The sequence below is a fragment of the Mus musculus genome, chromosome 5 (genome assembly GCF_000001635.26).
Source record: "Mus musculus strain C57BL/6J chromosome 5, GRCm38.p6 C57BL/6J".
Lineage (NCBI taxonomy): Eukaryota > Metazoa > Chordata > Mammalia > Rodentia > Muridae > Mus > Mus musculus.
The window spans coordinates 76,768,622-76,795,043 of NC_000071.6; the positions used below are offsets into that span (position 1 = coordinate 76,768,622).

The window sequence follows — 26,422 nt, forward strand, 5'->3', positions numbered from 1 at the left end:
AGGGGAAAGGAGCTAAACGCCAGCACTCCTGTTCTCTGCTGCCCTTCCACAGAGAGGTGGGGAAGCCTAGTGGCTAGCTCCAGCAACCGCAGGCCAAGCCACTCCAGGTTGCCACGCTTTCTGTGACATGATGGAGTGGGTTCCTTTAGAATACGGACCAAAATAAATCTTTTACCTTTAAGTTGCTCCAGTCAGGATTTGTCATAGCAAAAAGGAGAGTAACTAATGTACATTCAACCCATAACTTTTGACCTTACAGAGATTTAAATGTTTCAAAAATCATTTTTTTTTCTGTCAGGGAATTTTTTTCTTAATAAACAATATCTGTAAAAATAAATACCTGCAAATAATTTTGAGTTGCTGGGAAAGATAATGTAGGAACAATTGAAAATTTCATTACATATAACAGCATTTCATAAACCTGTTCATCTACCCCCCCCTCAAGAAATGCTAAGACAAGGAGGTGCACGTTTGGGTATTAGAGATATTCTTTTAAGATTTATGTATTTTATGTATATGAGTGCCTCTTCTTCATTACTCTATCTTCATTACAACTTCGTGCCAGAAGAGGGCATCAGATCCCATTATAGATTGACCCATCATGTGGTTGCTGGGAATTGAACTCAGGACCTCTAGAAGAGCAGACAGTCTCTTAACCGCTGAGCCATCTCTACAGCCCTGGAGATCTTTCCCATTTTATTTTAAATTAAAATTTTGAGTTATCCTACAAACTGCTGAGTTTCCTGGTGGCATCTTTGTGAATATGTATTATTTGACTTTCATCTTATGTGGTCCCACCCCCCCCATAATCCTGCCTCCTCCCAGCTGCCTCCCTTTCTGTCCCCACAAGGCCTGCCTCTGCTTTCCTGTTACGTGTATTCCACTACCACCTGTCCCCCCATTTCTTTAATATCTTTCTCTCCGATCATGGTCCCCTTTGAGTCTTGACATATAAATACACACGTACACATGTAGGTATGCGAACGTATACATATATAATTTCAGATCTAGTTTCTGCATGTAAGAGAAACTGCACAGTATTTGTCCCAGTTTGGCTTATTCTGATTAACGCAATGACGCCTGTTGACATCGTTCTTCCTGCTAACGTAGAGATCATTTTGAAACAGAGCCATCGAAACGCTAAGTGTTTGGACATTTGATGGGCTACGGCTTCCTCATGCCCGGTTTAGGGGTTAAGTGGTGTGACTCAGCGTAAACATTGATTCAGCTACTAATCAAAAGGAACGTGGCCCTGTGTAAATCCTACCTGTCCTTTTCTGGTCTGAGGAACACAGCAAATGTCTTCTTCCAGACGAGGGTCAGCAACGTGACAGAGGCTGTAATTCACTGGCTGTGTGCTGTTTGTGTGGACGGCGGCAAGCGATAAGAACGCCAGTGTTTGAGCATGGGTGACTCTTGGTTTTCTCTGCTCCCATTCGATAACGTTTATATGCCTCAGCTCGCCAACAGGTGCAATCTGGCATCCCTGACCAGCAGAACCAATGCTATGGGGGGGTGGGGGGGTTGATGCTGTGAGTGGGGCAAACCGCCCAGCCCTCGTTTCTGCAAGCATCGCATTCACACGTTCGCATACTGTACTCTTTTTATTTCAGTACCGTTTAAAAGCCATGGCCTCGGAGGAAATTAAACTAACAAAGACTGTCCACAGCGAGGCTCTGAGCGCCCAGGTTGCAGGTATGGTACAAAGGGGCTGCTGTGAGTTGCCAGTTAAAGAGACAGAAGCTGTCTTTCCCTGTTGTGCTTTGTGTATAAAAATGCCTGGATTTACTTCCTGGTCATCCACACAATGACCTCTCCCGTGTTGGATTCAGCAGAGAGCACCCAGAGGTGAACAATGCCAAACCAGGCACCTCAGGAGAAACCCGTCATCCATGCTGGACTCTTGGCAGAGCTCATTTGTCTCCACTTGGCACTTCGTGCATGTCCTTACAGTTTATCCTATCAATCTGGATTATCTCATTTCCCATCTCCCAGGTACAAGAGGCAATGGAGTTAGAAAGCCAGAGTGATTATGGGAACCGGGCTCATCGCCCTAATTAGAAATGGTAGCTAGAATAGGAAAGAGGCTTCAAACTTTTTTTTTCTAGGCATGGCAAGGGAGAAAGACAACCAAGGTGGCTGTACATATCTGTTTCTCCTCAAGACATGGCTCTACTGTATCTAAGCTCCATATTGGCTCTGAGACATGAAGTATTCTACTTAAGGTATAATCTAATATGGAGAAATGATCACTCGCGATGCTATGGTTTTACTTTGTCTTTCTTCTTAAGGCCGAGTTACTGGGTTATTGGGTAACTCAGACTACAACCTGCTGACTGCCTGCTTCCATCTCCCAAGTGGTAGGATCATAAATATGTGCTACCATGCCAGGCAAACATTTTACAGATAAGGATAGCATTTATTTAATCTTCCTGTTCGTCAGTATTAGATGAATTAAAATCACCCCAGAAGTTTTCAGCAAACAGAGCTTCTCTCTTGTTTTTATTGGTAGTGCTCAGAGCAGCTTGACTTTTTTTTTTTTTTTTTTTTTTTGGTGGTGGGGCTTTCGAGATAGGGTTTCTCTGTCTAGCCCTGGCTGTCCTGGAATTCACTCTGTAGGCCAGGATGGCCTCAAACTCAGAAATCTGCCTGCCTCTGCCTCCCAAGTGCTGGAATTAAAGGCGTGCGCCACCACACCCTGCTGCAGCTTGACTTTTAACTCTGATTTCCATTTGTCTTCTTTTTCCCTGGGATAGTCCTTGATAGTTCTCACAGTGGCTTGGAGCACAGTGGGAGAGTGTGGACTGAACCCGCCTTTCTTGGCAGGACAGAAGGGAGATGAGAGGGACGGGGAATCCTTGCTGCTTGACTCTCAGTGTGTGGTATAGCCTTGTCTTGCTCGAACTTTCAACAGCTCAGTTTGTATTTTAAAAGGAAGTAGAAATGGCTTATTTAGATGACTCACACACTTCCCTTTTGAACAGTGACAATCAGACCTGGAGTAAGAGTAGTCAGGGAAGGCATTCTGCATTAGGCTAAGATTGAATGTCTGTCCCTCCCTCTGTCCCTCTCATCCCCACCTGTGGATATACACCATCTGCAGGGATGCACACGGTCCGCCAAGGGGACTTTACAGTGTCTGAGAAAGCCATGCCCCACTATAATTTTCTGTGACTTAAGACGATGAAACTGACCATGTCCTTTGAGACGTTCCAGATCCTGTGCAGGACGATTTTTAAAGTTTTTTTGTTGTTCTTGATGATGTGAGTCTCCTACACAGTTCTGATTTTCTCTCATCAGAAATCACAAAGTCTACCTGGCTGTGTGATCATCCACTGCTACATAGTTGCATGTTATCTGGAGGCATAAAAGAGTGGGCTTCCCAGGTGCCCGCCTCTCATGTAAATCCCGAAAAACCCAGATTTCATTTGTGGGTTAAAATATCTGTATATAAGCCAGGTGTGGTGGTACAGGCATAAACACCGCTACTCAGGAGACCGAGGCAAGATGATCCCTTGAGCCCAGAGGCCAGTCTAGGGAAGAGAGTGAGGCCTCATCTGAATTAAAATATAATTTGTTGCTGTATAGCTTTCCACTCCCATCCCTTTCAGATACAAGGAAATGTGTAGTGCCCAAACCTGAGTTTCAAAATCAAAGAAGAGGGCTGGAGAGATGGCTCAGTGGTTACGGGCACTGACTGCTTTTCCAGAGGTCCTGAGTTCAATTCCCAGCAACCACATGGTGGCTCACAACCATCTGTAATGGGATCCGATGTCCTCTTTTGGTGTGTCTGAAGAGAGCAATAGTGTACTCATAATACATAAAATAAATTAATTAATTAAAAAACAAAAACAAACAAACAAAACAACAACAACAACAAAAACCCCAAAAAACAAAGAAGAGAGGCTAACCAGAGAAGTACCAGATTGGCGGTGATCTGGTTACACCCTCCTTCAGCATTTCTTCCCACCTGTTCCTTGGGAGGGCCCGCATCTGGGATGGAAACAGGAAGAAACGAGGGCCCAGGTGACTATCAGGCCTGCCTCCAGCTGTGTAGTACTATGGCGAAGCAGAGGAAGAAACGGATTTGTGAGGTTTGTTGTTATTGTTGTAAGTTCTAGGTACCATAGGTCACAAATACTGTTTTTCTTTAAAAACATAGCCACAGAATGCAGAAAGAAAATCTGTCCCCTCCTTATGATTTTTTCCCTTTTTTCAAAACCTAATGACAGCAAAAGGTTTGCTCACTTAAAGCTGAAGGGCAAATGCCAAGGACTCAGGAGGAGACCAGAGCAAGCCCTTCACCGCAGCAGGTGGCTGGGGTTTAGGGAACCAGGGCCTGCAGTTACAGATGCTTAGGTGAACCTGGAGTAGCCCTGAGCTTGCTTTTGAGTCATCAGCTGGCTGCTCCCTGGGCGGTCCTGCGGATTCCCTTCTGGCAGCTTCTTTGAAACAGAGTAACATTAGAGGTACAACCACCCCCAAACAACGGAATAGCAACTGCTTTCCTCTCAATTCCTTCCCTGACCTTCTAAACACACAGGTCAGGCCTCTGAAAGTAAAAGGCTGTCTTTTCAGACCTGAATCTGGAATCCCCTGTTTCTCACACCGGTCATCAGACCTCCATATATCATAAGACCTCTTCTTTTGTTCCCAAGTATTATTTTGTTCCCATGAATCTTATTATTTGCTTTTAAAGTATAGAAACAACACATTCAGAAGGCTCTCTCAGCACTCTCTCTCTCTCTCTCTCTCTCTCTCTCTCTCTCTCTTTTAAATGAATGAGTTAGAGTAAAATGATGTCACTTTCATCTTGGAAGTCACCCTAAATCTTTTGAGATATCCTTAATTGTTTTTGTTGCACAACCCCCACCCCCGCCATGGCTTAGCCTCAAATAGAGTGTTTATGTACCCGAGGAGGACCTTGACTTCTCATGAGCCTGAATCCACCTAGGAGGGCTGGGGTTACAGGCATGTGCCACCACACACGATTTTTATGGTGATGACCATCAAACCCTGGACTGCAGCTATGCAGCTATGCAGCTAAGCAAGCACTGCCAACTCGGCTGCACTCCCAGCCCCTCAAACAGGGAGGCTGGTGGAAGAGTCAGCCCCAGAGAGCCACTGCCCATTATATTACACTGTTGATAAATGGAGTTAATTTATCTCTGTGGCTCTTTAATTAATCCACAACTTATTTTTCCTCACATAAAAATAACTCAACACAATGAAATCTTCACTTATCAGCGACTATGAACCCAGCCTCTGAGTGAGTGTAGACAAAATGGGAGGAGTGTGTTTCTTTATTCTCTGCCCCACATTGCACTCAGACCCACATTATAAGGTCGAGTCTAGTGGGCATGCTGGGAGCTTGGCTCAGTCAACACAAGGATATGTTTAGTTCTCCCAGTATAAAAGTCACCCAGCCATTTTCAAATATCCCGACAGCTCACTGCAGTGGCAGTCCCTAGGAGCCTCTTTCAAGTGTGTGCTCATTGACCATGGCTGCCAAATGAAGGGTTGGGAACGAGTCTCGCCATGTCTACTAACTTCCAGAATTCCTTTATGTAAAGTCAGGGAAAGATTAATGAGGAATGCAACATAGTTTAAGTAGATTTCATATTTTAAAACGATTCTACATTCACAAAAACACCGACCAGGAAAGGTGGAGGTCTCCTCAGGTTATCACATGTACACAGCGATGTCTATTACAGTTTACTTAAAATAACAAACCTTAATAAGCCAGGCAGGCAGGAGCCCACAGACCATAGGTACACGCCTGTAACCCAGGCGAGTTGAAAGCCGAGGCATGAGAATCACTTGAGCCTAGGAGTTTGGGGGCACCCTGAGCGACAGAACGAGTCCTTGTCTCTTAAAACAAAACAAAATGGTAAAAGGCTTCTTATTTTTTTAATTGAAGAACGGAAGAAAGAAAAGGAGGAGAAAGCAACAGCAAGAAAAGAGCCTTGTTGAGACATCACACATGGGTACCATAAATAAGCCTTTTTAAACTATATACTTAAGTAGATTTTTTTTTTTTGGTTTACTCAAAGTTGGACAAATGCTGCTGTTTAATTTTTTTTAATTTTTGCTTTTAAAGAATGAAATTAAAATAACATTAGTTTGAAGAAAATGTCTACAATGCACCATTCAAATCAAACACTCCCCAATTTTAATGCATTTTATTTTAGCTCTTAAAAAAACAAATCCAGGTATTTTTATGTGGGCTAATGCACATCTTGCGTGTATGTATTTTTTTTCAATCTCTGGAGAGTGAAGATGGCGCTGTCTCTTTAATGTTGCTTGCGGTGTGCTGAGGTGTGCTGTGCGTGTGGTTCTTGCTGCCGTGTGTGTACACATGAAATTATTTAAGTCAAGAAGATAACTTCACGGCTGCGTGCTCTGATGCTCTAGCGAGCCATTTCTTTGCAGCAGGACTTCCAAGGGCCCTCGGAATCTTGAAGCTGGTGGCTGATACGGCGGGTAGATGCTGTCTATGCCTGTATGCAAAGAGTATAAAAACATAGAAAACTTAACGACGCTGCTATGACCTTAGATGAAGCTGATGCCCTCAAACCCAGGGCAAACCTGTACTCAGCATGAGAAAGGAGGGATTTTCGCCGTGAACATGCAGGGGCACGGAGTAGTGAGTGTGTAATCATGGACAACCAGACAGAGGCAGTCAATGAGTAGACAATGAATGTGGATACCTGTACAGAAGAACCAGACATAAAAGAGAGAGAAAGGGTAGTCTGTGGAGATACCAATGAAATTTTTTTCAAGAATTGCACGAAGAACAGTTTAAAAGTTGACAGTGATAAATGCCTTTAAGGATTTGGAAATGTGGAAGTTCATACATTATTAGTGTAATTTATGAATCTTTCAAGAAGCTGTTTGGGTAGTATCTATCCTCTTTAATAGATAGCACTAAGAACTCAATAAACGCGTAAGCTATAAAAAAAGAAAAAGAAAAAAATGTATGTATAGCTGACCACTGGCATGCAACTTGGAGTCCTGGCTGTTTGGGAGGCTGAGGCAGGGGGGTTGCTTAAGGCCAGGGGTTGGAGGCCACCACGAGAAAAATAGTTCGATTCTGTCTCCATAAATAATTTTAAATGAATCCACTGATGCCATACTGGCTACAGCAAGAAGCTGGGAGGTTTTATTCAGTGATGGGAAAGTTGGCTAACTTGTGATGTGGACAGACAGAGGATGTGTGTGTGTCCTGTCCAGAACACTAGTGTGTGGTACATTTTATGTATAAAAGGAGACATGGCAATTCGCATCCTGTTTATAAGAAGCATGCTTATAGATCGGTCTGTTATGGGGTCTCATCTGGTATTGGAGGATATTTTACTTCTTACTTGATACGTTTTAAAATTGAATTAAGTGGATTTCAGCTACATTTTTTTAAATTAAATGATATACTTAAGGCTTTCGAAGATGAAAGAGTACAGTAATTTAGACAAGCTGTCAAAATGTTGACAAACAGAAGTCCTAGGAACCTGCTTAATGACTAAGTAAAATTAATTTATCAGTTTATCCATTTAATAAGCCACTTATAGAGGAAAAGATAGTTCTAAAATATATGGAAAAAATGACTAAAGCTTTTGACATAATTTTTATTTTATAATTGTAAAATTCATGAGTCACATTATAGCCCTTTTCTTTCTCTTTCTTTCTCTCTTTCTCTCTTTCTTTCTCTCTTTCTTTCTTTCTCTTTCTTTCTTTCTTTCTTTCTTTCTCTCTTTCTTTCTTTCTCTCTTTCTTTCTCTCTCTCTCTCTCTCTCTCTCTCTCTCTCTCTTTCTTTCTTTCTTTCTTTTGCTATGAAGGCCAGTGCCTTAGTCAGGGTTTCTATTCCTGCACAAACATCATGACCAAGAAGCAAGTTGGGGAGGAAAGGGTTTATTCGGCTTACACTTCCATACTGCTGTTCATCACCAAAGGAAGTCAGGACTGGAACTCAAGCAGGTCAGAAAGATGCCTGTATTCCACTGCTGCTGCTGCTCTTGGTGGTCATCTCATGGTACTGGCATCTCCAAAACACTGCATGACCCCTTCAGTCCTGGGCCATCAATTGCAACTGAGGCTGCACTTTCACCAATGGCCTTCCATGGCCTCTCACAGTGCCAAGCCTCAGCTGCTCTGCTCAACTCCTTCATGCCTTCAAAACCAGTACCACCTGGGTGACCCTTACACATTACCAAGTCCAGCCACAGCACAAGGTACAACTTTGGCTATCTCTGGAACACAGCCACTGTGCTCTCAGAAAACACTTCCCAGAAGATGTCACCTCAATGATGCTGGTCTCTTCTTAATCACCGCTAATTTCTTAGCTCCAGCTAACCAGCATCAATAGTCCCAGTAATGCAAAGTTTTTGCTTTAGTAGTTCTGGTATCTTGTTAATCACAGCTGATTCTTCAGCCCCAGCTAACCAGAACTACAGAATCTTCACAATCAAAATAGCAATGGCCCTGAGAAGAGTCTTTAATTTTCCCTCTGAAATTTCACAAGCCAGGCCTCCATCTTCTGCACTGTTCTCAACATTATCTTCCAAGCTCCTACAAAACATCTGACAGAGCTCTTAACAACGAATGGATCTTCAAGTCCAAAGTTCCAAAGTCCTTCCCAAAACATGGTTAGGTTGTCACAGGAATACCCCACTCTGCTGGTACCAATTTGCCTTAGTCAGGGTTTCTATTCCTGCACAAACATCATGACCAAGAAGCAAGTTGGGGAGGAAAGGGTTTATTCGGCTTACACTTCCATACTGCTGTTCATCACCAAGGAAGTCAGGACTGGAACTCAAGCAGGTCAGAAAGCAGGAGCCGATGCAGAGGCCATGGAGGGATGTTCTTTACTGGCTTGCCTCCCCTGGCTTGCTCAGCCTGCTCTCTTATAGAACCCAAGACTACCAGCCCAGAGATGGTCCCACCTACAAGGGGCCTTTCCCCCTTGATCACTAATTGAGAAAATGCCTTAGAGTTGGATCTCATGGAGGCATTTCCTCAACTGAAGCTCCTTTCTCTGTGATAACCCCAGCTGTGTCAAGTTGACACAAAACTAGCCAGTACAGCCAGAGACTGGTCCCATGTAGACCAACCAGGCTGGCCTCAAATCCTACTCAAACCTTCTCAGTATTGTGATTATGTGTATGCACTACCATACCTGTAATTATAGAAACATTTTGAAAATAAATATAAACACAAACATGTTAGTAAAAAATTATCTACAACGCAGTCACTTAGAGGATTTAGTTGGCTGAGCCTTAAAGTTTTATTCCTGATATTAATTTGAAATGTCATCTTTTCAGATAGAACTCATGTGTCTAATTTCTGAATTAGTGGGAGGGAGGATAGGTACTGTAAAGAAGTCTCCTGAGTGCCCCTATACAAAATTAGCTTTGTTACTACTTTATATCATAACTATATATTTTTTTCTGGTTTTCTGTTTTTTTCTGAAGTGTTGGGGATTGAACCCAGGTCCTTGTGAGTTATAGGCAAGATCTGTGCCACTATGCAGCCCTTAAGAACTTTTAGTTATTAAAAAAAAAACAAAAATAAAAACAAAACAAACAAACAAACAAACAAACAAAAAACTTTTTACACTTTTGGGGGTAGGTGTCACGTTCCACTGCACACAGCGGGGTCACCAGACAGCTTCTGGAAGTTTGGTCTTCTTCCATAGCATGGGTCTGTGGAGTCAAACTGTCATCAGGGCTGATGGCAAATGCCCTTCCCTCTCAGCCGTCTCACTGCCCTTCAGGACTTCTTGGTGGACACTCAAGTCTTCTTAACAACTGGTTTAATAACTGTATATTTTCACAGCCTTGAGAACATTTTTTGTGCTTGAATGAGGAAAATATAGTTTAACTGAATCGTAACATATATATATATATATATATATATATATATATATATGAATTACTCAAGGTATGCAAATATATATACCTCACATATACCAAAAGGAAATACAAGATTATAATAGTAGTAGTAGTAGTAGTAGTGGTGGTGGTGGTGGTGGTGGTGGTGGTGGTGGTAAAATTAAAACCTTACCTTCTGGTGGTTTCTCAGAACTTTGTGTTACTTTAATAAAAGCTCCTAACTGAAAGTCTCTAGTAGCCATTTACCTCAGTGAAACAGTGGGAAATTTCACCGACCTGAAAAGAAAGTAATTGGCAAATTGGATAAATAGGCAGAAAAATGTTTGCACACCATTCTGTTGTTGAATATGAATTGAAGTGAGCAATGCCGAGCCCGATGTGGACATCATTTCTGGATTATCATGCCAAAGAACAGACAAGTTCCGTAGCCAGCCCGAGCCAAGAGCATAACTATTAATACCCTTTCTGTAAAGGCAAAAACGCAAGGTGGATAACATCCACCTGTCAGAGATTGAAACCTACAACTGAGAGAACAATCAATACTAATTCAGACTTAAGGCTGCACAGCTGGGACTGGACTCAACACAACTCCAGCATTTAATAAAAGAACGGAAATGCTAAAGGCTGAAAAGAGGGCGACGGGAGGGCAGATAGGCATGTCAATCAAACCCTGAAACTTCACGTTATTGAAAGAGGGAGCAGAAGTGTCTGCGGTTGAAGTGGGCAGCGAAGGAAATTACTTCTCCTTTCTCCCTCTTCCTGGCCTAGGCTGGCAGCTGGGGTAGGGGAGGAGAGATGCCTCTTTCTCTCAGCATTCCCTCTGCCCCAGCCTGGAAACAGTCTCCTTGTGCTCCTGAAGAAGTCCCAGCATGGCACAGGTGAAGCCTGCAAATAGTCAAGGTGCATTCAGCACACAGGAGGCAAAGGCTGCGACAGGAGGGGGAGGGAAGGACGTGACAGGGGCGGGGCTGAGCAGAGCTGCAGCAAAGGGCGGACTCCATCTGTACTTGGTCTACCATTTTAACTTCCCTTGCCCTCCCTCAGGAAGGTCAGATGCCAGTCTTCCTCTGATCGGCGGAGGCTTTCTTAGACGTCATCGTTACCCACAATTCAGTCTGTTAAAACTAGGTGCTTTAGATAAAAGAATAGTTGTAAAGGTGAAACTACACAAAAGTACTAGGGAAAGGGCATTAATTAGTACCTAGCATGGTGGGTGCGGGGGATGGGGGGTGGGGGGTGTGTGCATGCGCGCTCACAGGGCAGGGGCAGATGGTTCTAGGAGCTGCAGTCTCCTAAGCCCAGCATTGTTTTTCCCAGAGTCTGTGCTTCCTCTCAGGGTCAGTGTGGCAATCCTATACCAACCTTCAAGCCCTCCTTTTTTCCTTTCCTCTGTGTTGCCAACCTCACTGTTTTAACCCCACCATTCATTTCACCACAATAACAACCACTTTAATTTCTGATGAGCAAGAGGGTAAGAAAGGAAAAGTCACCAAGCACTTCGGGGACTATTTTAGTTGGTACTTGGGAAGTCATTCTATGAGTGACTCTTTGTGATTTATCCAAGTTCACAGGAGGTAGAGTTTGGAATTGCAAAGTTAACTCACCCTGTGCGTCTAGTCTCCACTACCCTGGAGATACTGCCTAAGTCTCTTCTTTCTATGATGGACCCTGGGTCATAAGGTCCTAGCCTTTCCCCACAGACCAGGATTGCCTTGTGATCTGTATCCCCCGGGTGCACTCCATATCAACAAGCCCTGTCCATCACCTCTGGCCCCCTGAGCAGCAATTTCCAATTAGCAAGAGAGGATCCTAACTCCCCCAAGACCTTATGGAACTTACCTACCTTCACCTCTGTCTGGGACTGGTGGCCTTCTACTCTCGTGTACAGAGTGTCCTTTGGCAGTGAGAGAATGGTGTCCTGCCCTGGCAGATGTGGCTTTGTGGCTCATCTCTTGAAGCCTTGGTGTAGTCAGAAAGACTTGCATGGAGACACATCCCAGCTGATATACTTCATGGCCTGGCACTTGATGGGGATAGCAAGTAGGCAAGCTGGACTTCCCCTGCCTTGAACCTTCTTCCTTGTGCAGAAGGCAGCCTGTGTCACTTTCACAGGGCCAGGCTGACAGACCAGTCTGCGCTCCCTACACTGCAGGGCCACAGAGTTCTTTTTTCCTAATAGTTCCCAGGAGGCCATCGAAACCCCTGGATCTGAACCCTTGAAGCACCTGGGCTGCTGTAGTTTGCTGCCTGGTCTTTATCTCCTTGAACCTCTGAGCGTTTCTGGATGCTCATTTATTTTGAAAGTTCCTCTTCTGATATTAAAAATGCCCTATATTAGTCAGGTCTGGAATCTGTCTTCCCTGAAAGAGGTCTCATTCCAAGATGATGCCTGTACCTGTGGGGCGATGGGCTATGCACAAACAGCCTGGTCTCCAGTCGAGCTGAGGTCTTGAACCCTGTGGTACCCGATGGGTGGCGATTTTCACCTATATGGGACATTCCTAGTTAGAACTAAAACCTGACCTTAAATGCAAATGACCTCCACATCACAGTCGGTTTTGGGAATCTTCCAGTTGCCTGTGATACTGTGTTAAGGTGGGTTGCGTGGATGGGAGCAGGACGTATATTGAAATTAGCAAGGGAAGAGTGACATAGCCAGCAGATGGGTTCTGTCTGCCCAGGGCACTGAAGAGAAGAAAACTGTCATCGTCTCTCCTCTAAGTTGAGAGAAACTCCTGCAGTTGCTTTTATCGTCGGTGGCACTGTTAGAGATGTTTTCGTTCCTCCCAGAGATCCGCTCCACTGTAACTAAGCAATACCTTAAATTAGGGGATGGAGTTGGAGCTTTTCACAGTGTTCTGGGAGAAGACGTTTTCGTGATGGAAATAGCACTGGCTGGTAGTGAGGAAAGATAATTGAATTGTGTAGTAGGGTGTATCTTTAGGAGAAAGAAAACAGGTAAACCTGAAAATGATTAAAACAAACCAATAAACAAACAGAAAGCACTATACATAGTCCCATTTAGGAAGGAAGGAAGGGGTAAGACTCTAGATAGAACCAGGCAGCTTCCTCCCTGTGCAACTTTCTGTCTTCGTCCATTTAGATTGCTAAAGGAAGACATCGTAGACTGGTGTCTAGTTTATTTCTCTAGGTTCTGGAGGCTGAGAAGTTAAATATAAGGATGCCGACATATGCCATGTCTAAAAAGAACCCCCTTTCTCACAGAGAAAACTCCTCTGTATTGTATCCTCGCATATTGAAACAGGTGAGGGAATCTTTCTCTGGCCCTTCTTGTAACAGTCCTAATCCCTTTCATGGAGGTTTCATCCACAAAGCTTCACCTTTTAATACCATTATACGAACATAGACTTGGATTGGGATTTGAACCTATGAATTTGGGAGGCACATAAGCATTAAGTCTACTGCAATTACATATATACCTGAGTTAGTGATTATCATTGTGTGTGTGGCGGGGGATGTCTTACTTTCTCTGTCTCTGTGCTCTAGCTTTTCGAAAGAACTGTGAGCTCTTGAGAAACAAATCTATATCAGCCCCTCTGTATTCATCTCTAGCATAGCATCTTACGTATACAAGGCGCACAGTAGGCGTCTGTTGCTTCGTCGAATCCACGGATGCGAGTCCAGCTGGCTGTTGAGATCGTTACCCTTCAAAGAGTTCGCTCACTGCATAAACATTGCTATCTTCAATTTATCTGTGGGATGCCGAGGTTGAGGGGGGCTGAGTAGGTTCTGTCGCTCCTCCTGTGGTGCTAAATGCATTATTGATTAGCAAGGGAGTTGACCAGCATAACTGGCCATGGGATCTCTTCTTCTCTCGTCTTTGTGCTATCTAGCAGAAGTGAGACGGTCTCCAAGCTTCCTCGGAGCTGCGTGATAAACAGCTGCTGGGTAAATGAATATGCTCTTATAGATGAGACCAAATCAAGGGACCGGGCTTGGCCATCCTGGCAGGAGCCGCCTTGGTTTGGCCTCAGCTCCTCCCTTGCTTCTCTGGAGCTGTGGGTGAGTCATGGCAACCTGGCTGGCCCTCCTCTTCCACCACATCTTGTCCTCTAGCGCCTGAACACAAAGCCTAGCTGTTGGTGGCAAGGGGCTCCTCTCCCCTGCTGACTAAGGAGCCTCCCCTCTTCCCTCTGTCAGATTTCCTGCTGAGGTAAGTGATGTGGCTTTCTTGCCTTACCTTCTGCCTTCATTCCCTTTCCGTATATGTCTGCCTTGTAAACGTGGCGAGTAAAATGCTATAATTACAGCCCTCTTTGGCAGCTCTGTAATCTAATTGTAATTCAATCTGACCATCTTTTTAAGACAATGCTGTGTATGGAAGAAGCAGCTGTTCCAATCTCATCTGCTAAACTGACAAGAATCAGCTGGAATCAGCCCCAGCGACTATGGGAACTGGCAGCCTATTCAAGACCTAACAACAGAGAACTGTGTGTGTGTGTGTGTGTGTGTGTGTGTGTGTGTAATGTATAAGCCCATGTGTGTGTACTTTCTATACCCTAGCTTGGCAAAAGAGTACTGGGAGAGAATTGTCATTTAAATTGGCTTTTTACATGAACAAGAAAAGGATTCTGAAGTGAATGGGCTCTGTACATGTATTTTCTGCAGTAAGCAAGACCATTTTTTTTTCTTTTAACGGAGGCCACAGTTCCTCTTAACTAGGAGTGGGTTGCTGGCACTGCTGGCTGGAGGCGACTGGAGACTTAATCCATTGTGCTAGTTTTCTAGGGTGCTGTAACTTAAGTACCACACACTGGGCAGCTTCAGCAGAAGCCGGCTGTCTCTCAATTCGGAGGCAAGAAGGGTGAAAATCGAGGTGTCTGAAGCATTAATCCCTTCAGAGTTCTGTGAGGGAGACTCGGCCTCCTAATCGTCTTCTGGCAGCAGCAGGTGTTCTTGGCTCGTACATGATGCTCTAGAGCCTTAGGTGCTCACATTATCTTCCTCTATTTGTGCCTGAGTTCAAATTCCGTCTTTTTATAAGGGCATCGGTTATATTGGATTACAGCCTACCCGAATGACCACATTTTAACTTGATAGATGTTATAATGACCCTGTCTCCATATAAAGTCACAAGCAAGTTTAAATGTGCAGAGTCCAATACATCTTTTTGCTGGGCTTAAGGGAGACACAGGTCAACCCCATGACTGGTATTCATTTGAATATTCAAGACTTTTCTTCTTATAACAGCCAACAATAAGTTGTGCCCTATAAAGCTTTTGGATGAAAATGCATGTGGAATCTCAAGAACATTTCATAATGGTATTGTCCCTTTCATTTATTTTGGGCTATAATGCAGAACAATGAATCTTCCACCCTGGCTGGTACTTGGCCAAGTTGTTGCAGTGGAGCCTGGCCTACCTTTTAACCTTGATTGCCCTGAATCCTGAACATGAGACAATATGAGAGCATCAGTGGTGGGTTATTTCTGAACCCTCTGAGTGGTAGGTGAATAACAGGGGGTCTTCCTGCCATCTCTGCTCCCTGTTACAAGAGGGAGGGTGAAAATGAAGCAAGAAGGCCTTCTGGATTCAGAAAACTGCTTTGAGGGCTCTGGGGACCAGACATAAAAGCAGTGTCTAAAATCAAGAAGGAAATGGCAGAAAAGAGGAGGCAGCTCAATGTGGTGGCTGTAGTCATGAGCCGGATGTTAGGGAAACGGGCTCTGGTCAAGGTTCTGCAGTCAGTTAATGTGATAATGGGCAGGTTTTCCTCTCTTCCTCTTGACTGTGTGGTGGATATTGAGCTCAGATTTGTGCAGCTCCCAGTCCTGCAAGGTCAGGATTGCCCAGTAAGTGTGAGGGTGACAGATAGTAGTAGGTCAGTGCTCAAGGGTAAAAAGTTGAGAAAGGCATCGGGTCATGGTCAGCCTGTTTTTGCTTGTGAAACCATGAGTGACCACCTGGCACGCCGAGAAGGAAATATGAGGAACTGTTGAAAGAGATTCAGGAAAAGACAGAGGAGATTATTTGTGACTGAAAGAGGAAACGTGTGGAGCAGATTAAAGGACCCTGCCACCACCACCTCTTGGCATAGAGGCGAGATGCTGGACTAGGAGGCTGGTTACACAGCAGCTCCTGCCTGTGCACACTTTGATCAGCAGCCACCTGTGTCACAGTCACTTGATAAGTGTATTTCTACAGACAGAAAACATCCCCCTAAGCCCAGAGACATCTTCATTCACATAACAACAGCTGAGAAGACACCACCTGGGAAGTCCTTTGCTTCCCGGGTGGTGAGCATAGCAGTGCAGACAAGAAGGCACACCATTTCAAGCCTTTGCTACCATGGCCAGTTCCTGACTCTCCAAATCCAAGCGTTACTGTGAAGCAGACGGTGAGGATTAGACGGTACACACAACAAAGGACAACTCGTCCTGTGGGCCGAAAAAAAAAAAAATTCCAGGCAAAGGGATAGCCTTGGACAAAAGTGGCTTGGAAGAAAGTGTTTTGTGTCTTAGAAAATCTACCTGGTAATCCAGCAGGCCTGGATTTGTTCTAAGGGTGGTAGGCTAGACCCCTGGAAGGCTGCAGATTAGAGCTAATTCATGAGGAGACTGGATGTTATACCCTGGGAGGGGGGAGTTGCATGATCCTGTAGGTAAGAGGAGATGCTGAGAGGCGTGAACATTTTAAAGGCCCACCTGTTCGCCTCTGCAGCCACGTGGGTGTGGCTGGGAAGGTGCAAGGCTGTGGTTGGGAATGCGCAGTGGTGACAGACAGCTGCAGGCGTCCAGGCAGGAAGCACATCGTGTCCTGCACATTAGTATACAAATCTCTAGAAAAAAATTATGTAAGGCTAAAGACAAAGGTATCTTGGGGTATGAAGTATGGTTGCCTTTCAAAGAGCACTGGAACTATCTATCTATCTGAAGTCTGCCCTCTGTCTCTCTCCTTTTTCTTTTTTTTCTATATAATACCATGAGTCCACTCTGTTAGGCCATGCACAGTGTGAGTTTTGCTAGTTGTCCCTCTGTGTGGTGGTTTATATTTTCCTCTGCCCTATGTATTTGGTAGTGATTGAGGTGCTGTCAGATTTAGATTTTCTTCTAAAGACTGGTTCATTGGTGGTGTATTCTTCCATCACGGAACAAGTAATGGAGGTAGGTTCCCTCATGTATTATTGCATGTGTGTGCCTGTGTGTGTGTGTGCCTGTGTATGTGTGTGCCTCTGTGTGTGTGTGTGTGTGTGTTTGCCTGTGTGTGTGTGTGTGTGTGTGTGTGTGCCTGGGCATGTGTGTGTGTGTGTGTGTGTGTATGTATGTATGTTCCAGCTGTCCCATTTGTTCAGGAGTCTAACTCTGATGATTAAAGATGCTACTTTTATTACATTCTAATTTACCAATGTACTCAGTCTTTTTTCTGGGCTTTCTATTCTATTTCCATTAATCTGCCTATTTGTGTAGCTTTTCATATTGTTTTAATTAATGGTGTTTATAAAGCATCCTAATTTCGGATAGGGTGGTTTGGTGGTTGAATAGATTTGGCCCCCACAGACTCATGTGTTTGAACACTTGGCCATAGGGACCGACACTATTAGGAGATGTGGCCTTATTAGAGGAGATGTGGCCTTGTTGTAGAAAATGTGTCACATGTAGGTGGGCTTAGAGGCCTCCTATACCCAGGCTCTGCCCAGTGCAGATGACAGTTTCCTCCTGGTTACCTTTTGATCAAGATGTAGAACTCTTGGCTTCTCCTGCAACATGTCTACCTACACAATGCCATGTTTCCTACCTTGATGATTAAATATTTGCCTTTATAAGAGTTGCCTTGGACATGGTGTCTCTTCAAAGCATTGAAACCCTAACTAAGACAGGTGGCTTCCTCTTATCTTTGTTAGGGTTTTACTGCTGTTAACAAACACCATGACCAAGGAAAATCTTATAAAGGACAACATGTATTTAGGACTGGCTTACAGGTTCAGAGGTTCAGTCCATTATCATCAAGGTGGGAGCATGCAGCATCTAAGATAGGCATAGTGCAGGCAGAGCTGAGAGCTCTACATCTTCATCTGAAGGCTGCTAGTGAAAGACTGACTTCCAAGCAGGTAAAATGAGGGTCTTAAAGCCCACACCCACAGTGACACACCTACTCTAACAAGGCCACACCTATTCCAACAGGGCCACACCTTCTAATAATGCCACTCTCTGGGCTAAAAATATACACAGCATAATACCCTATGTTTTTTAAAGAGCTTTTCTTATTATTATTGTGATTTGAATTAAATTTTACTTCCATCTTAAGAAGAATAAGATGTTCATGGTCTTCAAAACTTTTTTTATTAAAGACCAGGCATTTGATAGTTCGTTTGTGGGTGAATTTGCATGTGTTGGTTTTGAACTTTTGTAAGCATCCCACCCACCTCAAGCACCTGAGCATTGAGATGGTGGGCACATCCCATCGTGAGCTGGCTGTCTTGAAGTTTTCTTCATGCTTCTACTAAGCTATTTCATTCTGTTGGGTGGCATAATTGTTGAGGTCTTTTCTTCCATGATAATCTTCTGTTGGTTGTTTGTGGAAGCCAACAATTCATACCCCATCAGAGGCACTAACTTCTCCTATGTTGTGGTAGTTTTCCAGTTAACCCTCTTGAGCTTTCTACATAGTGCCGGCAAATACTGAAGGCTTAATCCAGAGTCATTCAGTCTTTTATACATCTAATTTATTTTGGTTGTGTTAACTAAGCCTATGACTAATCCTTGTGCAAACATAAATGCTTTCAGTTACTAGTAGCAGTTTAGTATAGATCCACTATAGGCTTAAGCCTGGGTCAGCCAACACTTAACTTCTCCTTTGCTGTGGGATGGGACCAGCTGCCCTTGGTTGGCGTCAGGTCAAGTGGAGATTGGGTGTCATGGGCTTTCAAGCTTCAGACCATCCCCTCAGTCTCCTCCTAAGGGTCTTCATGTCATTGTTGTTGTTTGTTGTTGTTGTTGTTGTTGTTGTATTTCTAGAATCGGAGTCTTACTCTGTGACCCAGATTGTCCCTGGACTCATGGCTATACTCCTGACCCAGCCTTCCATGTGCTGGGATTGCCTCCATGATGAACACCACCACAACTGGCTCATGTTCTTATTCCTGTAAGACCATAAAATACACAGCTTTTCATAAAATACAGGTATCTTCTTTGAATATTTTTTCTTCTATGTTTTCTTCATCTTGAAACTCTCCCCCTTTTCCCATTGTTGAAACAGAGCCTTGCTAGGCTCGTCGTTCATATATGTTTGAATTGCCTAGGCTGGTTTTCCACTCCTGGCTCCAAGTGATTCTCTCATCTCAGACTCCTGAGTTCTGGCCACCATATTCCATCAGCATCTGTCTTTGATGTAACTCCTCTCCTCCTCCTCCTCCTCCTCCTCCTCCTCCTCCTCCTCCTCCTCCTCCAGAACTCACGTCTACTGTGCTTTATGCTTGATTTTGAGTCTCAAGACGATATTCTTACAAGGAAAAGAGACTTATACCTGGTTAGGTAAAAAGTCCTCTCTGCTGTCTTTAGTTCATCACCGGGATACTGAGATGGGAGTGACACACAAGTAAAGTAGATAACGTGTCATCTTCCTGGCCGGGGAGTACATCCTAATCATAATATTGTGAGTTATGAAATGTGTCTGGAAAATATACTGTATAATACAAGGATGCCCCCAGTTTTAGATAAAACTCACTTTCCGAAACCACCTCTTCAAGCTGGTGCCAATGGCCAGATCCTGACTAGGGGAAATCGTTTTCTGACCACTCATAAACTCTTCCCTTGTCCATTTAGCTATTGTTCTGTACTATCAGCAAACGAAGGGGGAGTGTGAGCTGAGCCCTGCAAGATGAAACACTGGGCTTTGTGGGGTAGTACTCAGCATTGTGGCTCCACATGAAGCTACCCGGTGAACCTTCTGATTTGCATGCAATCACATTGCATTAGAATCCTGTTTTTAAAGAGAAGACACTCATACAATGGCCCAATTAAGTTCCAATCCTGGGACGCATGGCAGAAGGAGAAAACCATCTCTCTAAAGTCATCCTCTGACCTCCACACATTGCTTGTGGCAAATGCATGCCCACGTATGTGCATGCACACATACATGCATATACACACAAATAAAATAAAAAGGTAGGAACCATTGCTAATGATGGGTGATTGTTGATTGGTTGAAGCTAACCACTGGCCCGACAGAGGCATATTGTGAATATTTAATGACTGAAGAATGAAATTATATTAAGCCATCCCACTATATGGGCATTTGAGGGGAATCTAGATTTGGATATGAGCTCCGTGTTTGCTTTTCATCTTTTTGTTTCTGGTGTCCCACTGCATAATGGCTTTTGAGGAGGAGAGAATCATAGATATTAAAAAAAACACAAACACAAACCTGTACTCTCTGCTCATTAGCCTGTTAAATTAGCCTTCATCCTTTAGTGGCCTCAGAAGCCAATGGTACACTGCATTTTATTATGATGATTTTGAGTCAGCAAAATACTAAGACCGTTCTCTACATTCTATGTTAAGAAGAGTTTTAAAGCTTCCCATTGAATGTAGTTCATAGTGTGAGCTATTATGTCAGTGAGACTTTTGTGTCTGTGACAGGAACAATTTACCTGAGAGAAATAATTTTTAAAAACGGAACGATCCATTTTGACTTTCGGTTCCAGAGGTTTCGAGCCAGCATTGGCTGGATCTGTTGCTTCAGAGCTGAGATAAAGTGGAGTGTCGTGCCAGAGAGGCTCTAATGGATTGGGTAGACTCACACAGCATCCAGGAGGATGAGGAGGATGGGAAGGGGCTCAGCTCTCTGGATCCTCCAGAAAACACGCCTCTAAGACCTGCTTCTGCCAACCAGGACCCACCTCCCAATAATTTGATCAACTTTGGAATCCTCAGGGGATTAATCAGTTGATGAAATCAAATCTCTCATAATCTAGTCACTTCCCCAAGGCCCCAATAGCTAGAGCTGTGTATGTGTGTGTAGGTGTATATATACATATATACATCTACACACACACATATATACTCACACATACACACACACACACACACACACACATATGTGCTAAAACACTTGCCTAGCATACACGAGGCCCTGGGTTCAGTCTATAGCACTGAAAAAAGAACCTGCACTCGCTTCCTGTTCGACCAGACGATTACAATGACTTCGCACACAGTTGTATAAACAGCTCATTTTTTTTCTACCCATTGAATTTCTTCTGCAGATGGGCTTAGGAGATAACCATAGTCAGACTTGGTACTTAAAGGCTTGACAAATTCAGAGCCAGGCCACAAGAACGAGGAAGAGAATCTCAGCTTCACAGACAGACCCTCTTGGACAGAATTGCCGATGATGAGGCCGTGGACTGGAGTGACGTGTCTTTGGTAACAAAGGAAACTTCTCGGCCTTTTATGAATCTACTAATAGCTCCTGGCCTTGTATTTCCTTTGTGGCTGGCTTATGGAAGGGACATTTGCGACAGAGAGCTGCCAACTTTAGTAAAGGGCCACAAAACTACCAGCTTTGAGTGATTCATGGACTAAGCAGAGACTCTTGGGCAATTTGTAGTACATAAATATTTATAGTTACCACTTAAACAAATGGGTGTATCCATGTTCTGATAAAACTTTATGTACAAAACCAAAAGCAGTACAGACTCCTTTAAAGATAATTATGTGGTGGTGGCGCACGCCTTTAATCCTAGCATGCTAGAGGCAGAGGCAAGCAGATCTCTGAGGTTGAGGCTAGGCTGGCCTACAGAGTGAGTTCCAGGACAGCCAAAGCTGCACAGATGCATCCTGTCTGGAAGAGAAAAAAAGAAATTCTGAAACGAGTGGTATTTCCCATTGTCAGTCATGGGTATATTGTGTCTCCCACATACACATTGCCTTATCGAAGGTAACTGGTTTCTATTTTCAAGTCATCAATGATCTTCCTGGTTACCTCTTTTTAATCATAGCCTCCCCTCCCCCTTCCCCTTCCCCTCCCCCCTCTCTCCCTCCCCCTTCCCCTTCCCCCTCCCCCTCTTCCCCTTCTCCCTCCCCCTCCTCCTTCCCCCTCCCCCTTTCCCTTCCCCTCCCCCCTCTCTCCCTTCCCCTTCCCCCTCCCCCTCCTCCTTCTCCCTCCCCCTTTCTCCCTCCCCCTCCCTCTCTCCCCCTCCCCCTTTCTTTCTCCCTCTTCCCCCTTCCCCCTCCCCCTCCCCCCTCTCTCCCTCCCCCTCCCCCTCCCCCCTTCCCCCTTCTGTCCCTCAGGAACTGCTTAACTCATCTCCACCTGTAGTTCAGTGAAGGCCCAGCATTGATGCTAATTTTCTTTCTTTAAGCAGGAAATACATAAGGAGAATACCCACCAAGTTCTGAGCTGGCACACCTGCCCTGCACCCCAGCCCTGAGCCTGGTACCCCCACTCGCTGGCCCTCCATCTCATCATAATCCACGCATTTCTGTGACCCCATCCTCAGTGACTACTAAGCTCTGTGTTGAAATCTAAACAAATAGCTGGAACGTGTGTTACTGGTGACCTATTCTGGGTCACATGCCGGCACATGTTTGTGTGTAAGTAGGAGACCCTTTACGAGAAAGAAATTTAATCTTCAAACAGAAACAAGACCTCAACACAATGAACAATTAAACATTAGATGATTTAACCAATACAGCTTAACAAGTGAATACACAAGTATGGCTTAGTACCAAGTGTATTAAATATAAATATTAAAATGTGCAATTCAGACATTTGTTACTCTCAGATGATTGATTTGATATTATATATATGTATATATCAAATTTCCCTTTCCCTGTGTGCTATCTTTATTTTTTCCCTTTTAAACATTTTTTTATTCTATGAAACACATTCTTTCTTATCAGCTCCTCCCATAACCACTCTTTCATCCCTTTCTACCCACCCAACAGTTATCGTGGTCTTATTGGTAACCCATCAAATCCACTTTGGGTTGCTCAGCTGGCCTTGGGAGTCAGGACTAGCCTGGCATGTGGTCAGCCTCCCAGGGGTCAGATCATTAAAGAAAACCAACTCTCACTCTCCCAGCAGCCATCAAAGGCCAACAGCTCCTCAGTTAGGAACGGGCTTCCGTGCCTGGCTTCCCCACTCTCTTCTGGGATTACTTTATCTCAATACTCATGCTGGTCTTGTTCACGCTAACACAATTGTGATTCCCTGTATGCAGCAGCCATGCTGTGCCTGAAAACACTGTTTCCTTCCTAGGTGTTAGCCACCACCTCTTATAATATCCAGCTCTTATAACCCTTCCCTCTTCCCCAGGTCCCTGAGCCTTGGGGGAGGAGGAATGGAATATGTATATCCCATTTAGGGTTCTTTCATGCGCTCATATGTGCGGGCATACGGAGGCTTAAGGCTGATGTCAGGAGTTGTCTTAAATTACTCTTCTATCTTTGCTCTTCCTGAGGCAGGGTCTCTCAGTCAAAACCAGAGTGAGCCCATATGGCTATTCTTGCTTGCTAGCCAGCTTGCTCTGGGGATCTTGTCTCCTCCTCCACCGTTGGAGACTAAAATCACACGGGCAAGTCTCTCTCTCTCTCTCTCTCTTCCCGAAGCATCTACATGGAGTCTCAGATCTGAACTTGGGTCCTGATATTTATGAGTCAAGTCTTTAACCACTGGGTTGACTCCTCAGGCCCCATTACCAACACTTGAGAAGCCAGACAAACTCTGAAGGATGGAGGATAGAGAACCCATCCTAAGGCAGTAAATGATCCAGAGGACAATGGGAGACATTTGGGTCTATGTCTGTCATAGAAGAGTTATAGACTAAAACCCCCAAGTTCAAGGCTTCTCTTTGATCCCTGCTAATTATTAACCATGAGATGTGAAGCCAATCTTCAACACATCCATGCTGAAGTTTCCTTTTCTGTCAAATGACGAAGTGCATGTCATGGAGATGCACTGAGGGTAAAACAAGAGGAGAGATGAAACATGATTGAAAGTCATGGCTAAAGTTCTCCTCGGAGATGGGAGATGACCTTGATAGTTCAGCAGTAGTGATGGGGGACTGCTCAGAGGTGTGAACAAAGCAAGGTGTCTGGGATAGACCAGGCAAGGCTGCTTGTCTCAGACTCATTCTCTGTGTTTGCTATGAGCTGTGAACTTTGGGGTTCAAGGCAGAGCCCATTGGAGGGGACTAGGTCAGGAAGTTTCCACGCTCTTGAGTGGAAACCACATTGCTACAAAGGGTGTGAACGAAACTCTCTGGGACCTTTTGTCCTTTGTCTTCTTGTGAGGAACAGAGTTTATTTCTTTATGACCGGGTGAAGGCCCATCTGTGAAGAAGGGGACCCACAAAGACACCAGTTTTTCTGGCACCTCAATCTTGAACTGGGAAGTGCAAACCTCAGTCAACACAATTACGTGTTAGGTAGGACATGTGAGGCAGTCTCTGCCCCTGGAAGAACCATGTTTGCATTGTTCAGACATCACTCAGCACCCATGTGTTTTCTTGTAGTAGCCCTCATGTGGCTGAGAGCCATGTGATTGAGAGAACGCCTCCTTCTCAGTTCATGCAGTAAGTGGTCCGCCAGTTGAGAGTACCTCAGACACAATGAAAACCTACAGCGAAGCTACCTTGTATGAACAGCGGGGTGGACATTAACTGACACAAGCGCCATCTCATAATCACATTATGAACATCAGTAAGAACTGCAGAGAGCTCTGTGAGTTTAGGGAAAATGAACTTTTTATAGACTCAATCAGAGATAAGGTGTGTGCTGCACCCAGGCCTTGGGCTTGTTTCGGCTCCTCTCCCTCCGTGGATACCTCTGGATAGCTCTGAGCTCCCCTAGAGGCCTCACTTCACCCCTCAGTCTTCAGTGTCTTTACCATAACAGGAAATGCAACTTTGAGCAAAAGTGACAAGTTAGCAATTAAAAACAAAAAACCAAAAAAACAAAAAACTCCCTCGTGTTTGTCTGCATTACACAGATCTACTGCTTAATATTTCCTCGTGTCTTTTATCTTTCCTTTAAGGTTTAAAACAGTCCACTTTGCCCCGCATCTGTCCACCACATTAAATACACTGGGTAGGTACTTTCAATGCAGGGTTTCTTCCATCTTTATATTTTAAGTTCATTATTGTAGTCCTAAATAGCTTTGGTTATTCACATGTCTTTTTTTTTCAAATTATTTATTTTATGTATGTGAGTACACTGTAGCTGTCTTCAGACACACCAGAAGAGGGCATCGGATCCCATCACAGATGGTTGTGAGCCACCATGTTGTTGCTGGAAATTGAACTCAGGACCTCTGGAAGAGCAGTCAGTGCTCTTAACCATTGAGCCATCTCCTCCACCCCACCCCACCAGTTTTCACTTCTCTTCTTTCTGCCCCTTGACTCCAGCTAAGGAGGCTTGAGTATGGAGATGGAAATGGCCCTTAGCTTCCTCCATAAGGAGCATGAGTGGCTTTTTCTGTATGCAACTGGGTGGGAATCTGGCCTTTTCCAGGCAAATTACAGGCATGTACCAGTTACTCTGTGACAGGATGTACTGAGCATCTCAGGCCTGTGTGGAGACCCAGGGGCACAAGACATTGCCTGTATAATGGGAGAGCCATTTGGAAAGCCCGTTTGAAAGGCAGCCTCGGAATGTTGGAAAAGATCAAGCCATGATTAGAAGCTTTGACTCTGCATGCTCTTGCCTCACAGCCCTTTCACAGCTTCTTTTTCTACATGAGTGACTTTCAAACCTCGACATTCTTTTTTCAGGCTTTTGAGACATCTCACTCTGTAGCCAAGATTGACCTTGAAGTTATGGCAAGGCCTGGGGTAATAGGTATGGAACACAATGCCCAACTTCAACAGGGTTTCTTTTCTTTATGTGTGTGAGAGAGAGACGTGTGCATGTGATGATGATGATGATAATGATAATGATGATGGTGATGGTGGTGGTGATGAAAGGTGTGCATATGAAAGGTGTGCACCGCCATGCCCAGCCTTCCGACTCTTTCAGTGATTCGGAAAGAATCTTGCCTCTGAGGATCTGTCCCAGAGGGCTAAGCTTGGCCTCTCATATACCTTAGGTTTCCATGTACCATTGCCATTTGAAAGTAAGGAAACTGAAGGAGCAAGACACAGCTCTTTCCATTCTGACTGGTGTGAGTGTGAGACCTTACCGACAACACCAGAGCATATGTGACTGTCACTAGGATGTGTGATGCAGCACCCTGCATGGGTCACGCAGTAAGCATTGGTGTGTGGACCTCAGAGCTCCCATCAACACTGTGTCTCGGGCATTCATAGAAAAAAGATGGATGAGAAATTTAATTTGGCCAATGGGCCTAGAAAATGGAAAGGAAGGCAATTTGCTAGCTGATCCCAGAGACAATGACTCTTAAACTTCTGGTTTCTTTTCCATGTCCTTTTCTATCAAGATCTTTTAACCTTGCATATTCCAGAAGTGGAAACACGTTGGTTCCCCCACTTCTGGCTCATGTATTTCTTTGTTTCATATTGCGGAGCTTCCATACACAGCTTGCTTCTTTCTCATTCTTACTTTCTTTTTCATCTAATCATG

The 26,422-nt window shown here is 44.4% G+C and overlaps 1 protein-coding gene and 1 long non-coding RNA gene across 9 annotated transcripts in view; one reads left to right on the top strand and one right to left on the bottom strand.

Moving 5' to 3' along the window:
* Cracd (capping protein inhibiting regulator of actin) overlaps positions 1-26,422 on the top strand; it is a 215,926-nt gene that overhangs the window by 110,993 nt on the left and 78,511 nt on the right. The window contains exon 1 of one of the 7 annotated variants that reach the window (XM_030254581.1): positions 13,615-14,059. The exons of the other annotated variants lie outside the window; for them this stretch is intronic. The gene's annotated coding sequence lies outside the window, so the exon portion shown is untranslated. Of the gene's footprint in view, positions 1-13,614; positions 14,060-26,422 lie in introns of those variants that run through there. 7 annotated transcript variants of the gene reach the window in all.
* Positions 6,168-8,787, bottom strand: Gm34369. Of its 2 annotated transcripts, none has more exons than XR_389303.3 (2): positions 8,764-8,787; positions 6,168-6,500 (listed from the first exon to the last, which is right to left on the bottom strand). It is a non-coding gene; the product is annotated as a predicted gene, 34369 (long non-coding RNA). The 2 variants fall into 2 exon arrangements; XR_389304.3 differs by lacking the exon at positions 8,764-8,787 and adding an exon at positions 7,920-7,957.